The 8,621-nt window shown below is 35.0% G+C and overlaps 1 long non-coding RNA gene across 1 annotated transcript; it reads right to left on the bottom strand.

The window, feature by feature from the left end:
* Positions 1-2,500: 2,500 nt before the first annotated feature.
* Positions 2,501-3,963, bottom strand: LOC140742503 (uncharacterized). Its single transcript, XR_012102289.1, has 4 exons — positions 3,772-3,963; positions 3,224-3,306; positions 2,890-3,031; positions 2,501-2,668 (listed from the first exon to the last, which is right to left on the bottom strand). It is a non-coding gene; the product is annotated as an uncharacterized LOC140742503 (long non-coding RNA).
* Positions 3,964-8,621: the final 4,658 nt, after the last annotated feature.

The raw sequence follows: 8,621 nt of genomic DNA on the forward strand, positions 1-8,621 counted from the left end.
AACTTAATATAATAAATAATATTTTTTTGCTAATAAATATCCCTTATTTCGAAAAAAAATCAATGGAAAGGGTTTCTGGTACATGTATGTAAATAATAAAACGCTTTCTCAAAACCTGTCAAATACCCTATTATCATGGTTTTAGTTAGTTCCGTTGATACCCTTATTGTTGCATTGAAAATGTATTTGTAAGATACTCGTAAGAAACGAATTTTGTATATCAGTTGAAATAAATCCCTTAATGTTATTTATTTTCTGACACAGAAAAGAGTTTGATTTTGTTTGTTTCTTGATTTTGTTGTTCTAGAAGACTAAAGAATTTGATGAAATATATTAAATACTCCGTTACATTTTTTATTTATTGGCAATTTTATTTATACATTAGTTTTTTATAATCAAATTTTATTACTCGCTTGTAGCTTTCTCACTAATAATGATTTTTTTTATCCACGCCGCTTCGCCATGACTACCCACTTGGCGGAGCTGTCAACATACCGGTTTGACTCTCAGTGTGTTCAGGGTACGAACCCCGGCCATCATCTGAACAATAATTTAGATTATCATTTAAGGTTTGGCTGTTCGCCTGTCCTTGTCCGTTTTTGTCCATTGCACCAATTATACAGAAAAATCCTAGTGTTGTTATAAAAGCGTTACCGCGTTAAGCGTAAAGTATTACTAATAACTATGACAGAATATTTGTAGTACAATTTTGATCCCAGATGGTTTCTGTTTTCTCGCGTACCAGATATATTAAGACCCCAAATAGTACAGAAATCCATAATAGTATGATCTCAGATCTATCGCAAGTGCGTTGCTGCCCCTGCCTATTCATCAGTTAAGAGTTTGTGTCTGTTGGCCTAAAGTATTTTTACTTTATAATAAAGAATCTTTGAAAATAGGATCAAAATAAATGACTTCATGTAAGTCACAGATGCGTTGCTATACCTGAGTATTACGTTGGAATACCTCGTGTATGTGTCTCCCGTACAACATGACGTAGGCACAAATAGGTGGATATTTGAATAAACTTCGTATAATATGTAGGTCAGAGGTTTTCCCAAAACCCATCACAGATGCTTTGCCACTCCTCACGAGGGCCTTTACATCTGAAAAAGCCGGCATCCACACCCACCAAAACGCAAGAAGTGCTTCATGCCAGATATTGGCGTGGCGGTGGTATTTACCAGACCGAACCATACTGGCAATTCAAACACAAGATCGAGTACGGCTACTAATGTACACATTGGTAACCACAATGGACGATCAACTTCGCAGACGCAGCTTTATGACAGCATGACATCCACGTGGAAGAGAAGAGAGACTATAACCGACAAATGGCATACGACAATACTTTTTATTATAATTGTTTTATTATAAATTGGTACTAAATAAAAAGCACATAGCAAATAACAGTTCTTGTTATGGCAGTAAAGGATAAAACTGTATCCATGTTGTTACCGGATTGGCCTGAATTTCTAGCAGCGGATTTTTCTTGCTCGTTTTGTGTTTGCACAGCGCAGAATCCCTCTCAAAGCTAACGCTACAACCGTGTCGATATTGTTTGTTGATTGCGTTGCGCTTGTTCGCTATTTTGGCTCAAAAATTATTGCTGAATTCCCGAAATTTGCTACTAAATAAAAACATTTTCAACTACTGATGAATCCTTAATTGATTAACCGTCTGTAAGCATCTCACCGCGTATCTTATGCCTACCTACGAGTATGTGTAATTTATGTAGCTATAATCAATGATATATAAAACTGATGATATCAATGGCAATTTGGCAATACTGTAGAGACTGGCATGACGCAGCGGCCATCTCGTGGAAGGTTCCAGATTAGATTTCTGGATAGTTAAGACAGCCAAATGACGAATTTATTCAGTAGGTACTTATTAGTATTAGTTTGTCAGTATTTAATTTCTTATCAGGATGTGGATGATTGTCTGCCCGTATTTTTATGTCCATGACTGTTAAGCGTAAAAAGCCACGTATAATAAACTTAACTTGTTATTAATTGCATAAAATCTCATGGATCAAAACCTTCGGTTTGAGAAATATACCTATAATCTCTCCGAAAATGTATGGATTAATTTGCGCAATCCCTTGATGTTGTCGAAGTTTTATCATACCGAATCGATGCCCTCATAGGACCCCGTCTTCTTAAACTGCCTTAACTTAAAATAGTGAAAAATGCCTTTGCTTTAGTGTGCCTTCGCGCGCTCATGTACCTAACATCTTTCCTTCACGAAGCTAAAATATTCAAGGTGGACTTTCCAAAGCGTCTACACTTTGTTACATTACTGTTTGGCATTATAAAAGATGAGAAGCCTATATACCTTTACAATAGTTTAGGGTAAAGACCCCAAAAAGCACTGCACAAGGTCACTTATAAATTGGAATGTCATCGTTTTTTTTATAGAAATATTATAAGGGAAATATAACAAAGGTTTTCAGAAATAAAAATTTACTTGTTTAATATTAATTTCTTTTATTGCACTAAAATTCAATTACAATTGAAGTAGTTAAACAAAAATTACCCTTAATCTAATTAAATTTGATTTAAATATTTATTACATTTCCTAATTCAGCGCCATTTCTTTGTGATATGAATAAACTTGTACTTCTTTTAAGACGCCATATGAGTGTGGGTTATGTACTTCAGCAGACCTGAAACAAAATGTACAAAAGTTAGATTTTGATATCAGATAAGTAGCAATCAACCATAATATAGGTACCTAAAGTCCATTTTACTGTTATCCTTCAGTGCTTAGGTGGTAGAGCAAATTTTTTTACTATATTTCTCTACGGATAATATTTCAAACATTTTAATCGACTTTATGGAACTTTTTGTTAAAGGCAGAGTTTAATAGTTAATAGCTATTGTATACCTAAAACGGTTGTTGTCTTGATTCATAATACCTTCTTGCAAGCACTTCAATGGTTTTCTAAAGATTGATAGGTAAGGTTTCGGCTGTTATTCGTAAATGGTGTTAGAAACGAAGACTCATCAGTTTCCCACTGCTCGATCATCTGAGAACAGAAAAAAATACAATAAGAAATTCTGTAATAAAAAAGGTCGACTTAACTCAAATTTTTATTAGTTCTTTGTAGGATATGTCATATTACTTCACTAATTTAAAAATACCTACTAGTAAAACATAACTAATATTCTTACAGTTTCTGCAAGAATATTAGTTATGTTTTACTATCATATTAACTTACTTTGTAGCATTCGTCGGTGAAGTCTAGCAGGTTATCTACCCCTGTCCACTGCTCAGGGTCATCTGGCAAATTGTCTAAATTATCTGAAAAAAATATGAAAATACTTGTTAATAATAAAGTAAAATTAATAATAAAGTTTTTCAAAATATATTCCGCCATATTGGATTTGTAATGACGTCACTATGCATTACCATCCAAACAAAAAGTTTATGCAAAATTTCTTTCCAATAGGTTGAGATGAACTGATTTAAAACTCTATAATAATTATAGAATTTTAAATATATAATAATTATAGAGTTTAAATAAGTCGTTGGACAAAAACTCGTAAAAATATAATTTAGTATTCATAATACCTAACTATAGGTACATATAGATTATAGGTACATCTAAAATGTATTCAAATATATCTCATAAAGATACATCTTTTTAGTGTAAATAAGTGTATTTGTACACCACGGAACAAGAAAAAACTAGGTACAGAATGTGCACACACAAAAGAAATACCTATTGTTACTTTCGAGTGTGAATACGTAACATAAATAGCTTACTTGATTCAATATTGTCGGAACGCAATTCCTTTTCAAGTTGCTGCGACGAAGTTAGAGCTTCAACTTGAAGTTCTTCGCTAGAACGGTGTTCCTGTTTAATATTGCTCCTTATAGCGCGCTTTTTAAATGCCTTTGTGTTCCGATGTAGGTTTTCTTTTTCAGATTCCTTTACGTCGCTCAAGCCAAGGCGTTCTTCCAATTCAGCGACTGAAATAAAAGTATTGGTAAAGCTGCGATAAAGTAAGTAAGGTTGGCACGTAGAAGCATATAGCGGGAAATGTATTTCTTGTATGTTGTTAAGTTAACAATTGTTACGTATAATAACAATTGAAACAGAATGTTTGCCTAAAGAATAGAAAGTTAAAATTGTAGGAAATTGTAAATTAGTGATAGGCAAGTAGCATATGTAATAAATAAGTTGTAATAAGTAGGAACAAGAATAGACGTCTTATTTATATGACTATGTACACCTAAACAAGACAATATCCTATGTTAAAAGGTATTGTGAATTTTATGAAATTCTAAACGGAGGAAAATATTCTAATGGGAAAATATTGCAATATAAATAAAGGGTAATAAATTCAGGCTATGTACTAACTTTGTTGCAAATAACTCTCGTTACATCGTCTCAGGGTTTCAATATCATCAGATGGCTCTCGTTTGGATGCTCTCTGAAGTTGAGCCACCACTGTAGCCAGAAGCTCTGCATTTGGAATCTACAAATAATAAAATAAGTATAAGAACAACTTCACAAATATTGTTTATAATATCTACGATTAAATTCTCCATGTTAGGTGGTAGAGCCCTTCATGGTCCGATTCAGGTGGCACCACCGTCACACCTATTGCTGCATTATAGAAGTAGAGTTAAGTGCTGCTGTGTTCTAATTCGAAGGGCGTGAAGGGCGTAAGAAAGAAACACATACAAGACGTTCTTAGATAGTCTTCTTGGATAGCATCGCATCTGTGGCCATCTTTAGGTTGTACTCTGATACGATCTAGAGATAATTATAGGTATCCATGGGCTTCAGTTGTCACTTACCATCAGGTGCACTTCTATAACGTATAAAAACAGTATTTATATGAGCTATTACTGAAATATCGCTCGATCGCTAATATTTTAATAAAATACCTTGATCACGAAGTACAAAGCAAAGAATCAAAGCTCCGACTCCTAATAGACACCCGATGTAAATTAACTCATTTCCCGTTTAAGTAACACTTCAAAGGGAATATAAAACGGTTCTTACGCTGATATCACAGCCGGCGGCGTCGGCGAGTTGGGCCATAGCGTCGGAGGTTTCGCTGCGCCGCTCCCGCTCGTATTGTGCGTTTCGGGCGCGCCTCTCCGCCTGTGGGTATAGAATATTTGTGTTAATGATGATATACATTCTTATAATTCGCTTAAAAAAATAAAATACAGTAATAATTCATAAAAGAAAAAAAGATAAGCACAGGAATTATATAACTTATCCGTGGTAAATGTATGTTTAACATTTTGAAATTTACAGATTATGTGATGATGTCGCCTTGTAATAACTTCTTACGCTTATTGGTAAAAAAATTGCCCAACAGTATTATTTATATGCCTCAAAAATAAATCAATTTTGTTACAAAATATGAAATGGGAACGGAATGTTTTGAACTTACAAGAGAAAGTGGGACCCGATTTTTGCCAATTGGTCTCCCGCGTCTCCTGTTTGAGACATCACTGGATTCGGATTTCTAAAATTAATATTTATCATTTAGTAAAAAAATACTAAATAATCGATATAAATAATAAATCGATCGATATAAATAATAAATAATCGATAATATTACCTCAAGACCTTTCAATCTGGGAAAAGGCGTACGACAGGGCTGCATACTCTCCCCCATCCTCTTCAACGTGTACGGAGAATATGTTATGAGGCAAATTTGTGACGACTGGAGTGGCGGTGTCAGCATTGGTGGGGTACGAATTACTAATCTTCGCTACGCTGACGATACCACTCTAATTGCCTCAAGTGAAGAAGAAATGTGTGCCCTTCTGGATAGAATGGAGAAGAAAAGCGCTGAACTGGGACTATCGATCAATAAGTCCAAAACTAAAGTTATGGTGGTGGATCGAGCTAATAAGTTAGAACTTAGAGGACTACTTGGCCTACAAATTGTGGAGAACTTCATATACCTAGGTTCTAACATCAGTAGTAACGGATCCTGTGAAGGTGAAATACGTCGGCGCATAAGCATGGCAAAGAATGCCATGTCTCAGCTTCAAACAATCTGGAAAGATAGAAACATCTCGACCCGCACCAAGACTAAGCTTGTCAGAACCCTGGTATTTTCCATATTTATGTATGGCGCTGAGACATGGACTTTAAAAGCTGCAGATCGAAAACGCATAGATGCTTTCGAGATGTGGTGCTGGAGAAAAATGCTACGAATACCATGGATAGCGCACAGGACCAACGTATCAATACTTAAACAACTATCCATTAGAACAAGGCTCTCTACTATCTGCCTTCAGAGGATCCTTGAGTACTTCGGTCACATAGCCAGAAAATCCGGTGAAAATCTCGAAAAACTTATGGTCACCGGTAAGATCGAAGGAAAGAGACCTCGGGGACGAAGCCCGATACGTTGGTCTGATCAAGTTCGAACATCTCTCCACACCTCAGTTCATGATGCTATGCAAACAGCCGAGAACCGCAGCAAATGGCGCGATATTATCCGAACTGTGCTCAACACGAATCATGGCGGTCACGACCCTCAGTAGTGAGGAAAACGGATCGAAGAGAGAGAGAAAAAAATACAAAAGATACTCATTATTAAAAAAAAAATATTATTTTAAAATTTCTGAAGAAGGGACTTACCCGGTTTGGCATATTGTTATTTGTAACTTTGTATAAATATTTTTCAGAAAAAACACTAGCAATTTTTTTAAATACTTGTAAGCGTAACAATAAATTATTTAAATGGTTCACAAAACTTATTTTATTATAAAAAAAATACTTGTAGTTCCGTAACTTAGCTGTGCAAACGCAATTTTTGAATGAGTTAGTCTTTTTAATTTTTTTCTTTATATACTTGGGGATGCATCCCTTCCCTCATCTAGGGGTGCTTTAATGAGCCTTTTGTTTCTTATCTCTAGTACAGAGTTTATTACCTGTTAAAGCCGGTTTAAGGCGTTGTTAAATATTTTATTATTATTACCTACCTACTGTTTCTAAGCTCTGTCATACTTTTTTAATAATAATAAATATCTGTGGTAACTAGAATTGTTATTCATATCTTAACTTACACCACCATATCTATGTCTACCTCATAACAGCAGTTCTAGTTTGAAGGGTGTGGTAAGGGAGACATACTTATCCGAGGCGTTCCAGCTTAGTTCTCAGGGGTAGCGGCGCATCTGTGGCCGTGGCATTAGCCACTTACCATCAGGTGGACTGCATGCTCGTCTGCTACGCCTATATTATAAAAAAAGCTTCAGTTGGTAATTGCATCTGTGATTTGCTTCTGGTAGAGCCCTCGTTCTGTATGGAGCTGGTTCCAGTATATATGGGAGGTAGTGGATATGTGTAACCAGCTCCATATTATAGTAAAGTACCTAGAGGTCTGTGGGCCCTTAAGGACTAAGAATCACATATATGAAATTAATACTTAATTTATGTAAACGCGAATTATATATCAATTAAATTAAATAAGTTAACGAAATAATGTACCTACAATTCAAATATGATCTAAAATATGCAATAAAACACTAATAAGATATGTCATGTAATATACATTTTATTAAATTTTAGTTAACTAGTATATTATTATATTTTATATCGGATTTCGGGTAAGGTCCGTATTTGTAAGATAATAATAATATTGTAATTCAAAAAGTTATAACGGCGGCATCTTTAAAATATTTTTTACCTGAATGCTCCATGAATTCCTTATCATTACCGGTACTTAGTTACAACCTTTGCGTATTATCTGTATATTTGTACTAAATTAGTCATATTTCTAACTAAGTACCGACAACGTTTAAGCTGATTTATGTAATAAGAAGAATAAATAAGGTTTTGTAGGTTATTTTATTTACTGTCAATAATCATTAAGACTACGTAGATTAAAATAAATAGTATGTATAAGTAGATAGAAAGTCTTATTCGTAATGGCTACAAATTCCAGTAAAATAGATTCAGTTTCATTTAAGATTAACACTAATAAGTGCAATAATTGTTTTTTGACAACCCAGCAGGTCCAAAGTAAAGCAGGAATTTAAGAAAATAAGTTATGCAGGTAAAGTCTAGGAGGGCTATGGCCTTGCACTATATGTTTACAGTTGCTTATAATTTTTTTTGTTTTATTTGGGCATAAACTTTTGATGTATGTAAGAGTTCAAAGAAAAAGTTTTTGAAATTGTTTCTTGCAAAGGAGATAAACAGGATATATTTACCTTATGTTCCTTATATACGCTTACGTTCCTACAAATACACTAGGTATTGGAACTTCTTATCTATCCCTGTAGTTCCGGGACAAGAATAGTACGGCACCTGGGCGGAGCCCGAAGGGGCAACGCGCTAAGAGGACTCCGGTTGCGTTCCTTTGGAGATCCCGGAGTCCTCTACGCAGCGCCGAGGACGGCCACCGGGGGGGCTTTAGTGCGGTAAGAATCCCACATAAACCTGTGTCACTCCCACGGCATCGGGTACCTTTTGAAGGATTCTCCCTCGTGAACAAAAAATAAGGTATTGGAACTTCTGATATAGGTGATATAACAAAACTGAAGGAAGGGATAAGCTAAAAATACTACGAAGTATTTTAAAGTTTAAAACTGAAATGCTACATACGGGTACGAATTGCTCAAGGCGTATA

The sequence above is a fragment of the Epargyreus clarus genome, unplaced genomic scaffold (assembly GCF_041222505.1).
Source record: "Epargyreus clarus isolate Ecla_fem2 unplaced genomic scaffold, WU_Ecla_fem_2.2 ptg000006l, whole genome shotgun sequence".
Classification (NCBI taxonomy): Eukaryota; Metazoa; Arthropoda; class Insecta; order Lepidoptera; family Hesperiidae; genus Epargyreus; species Epargyreus clarus.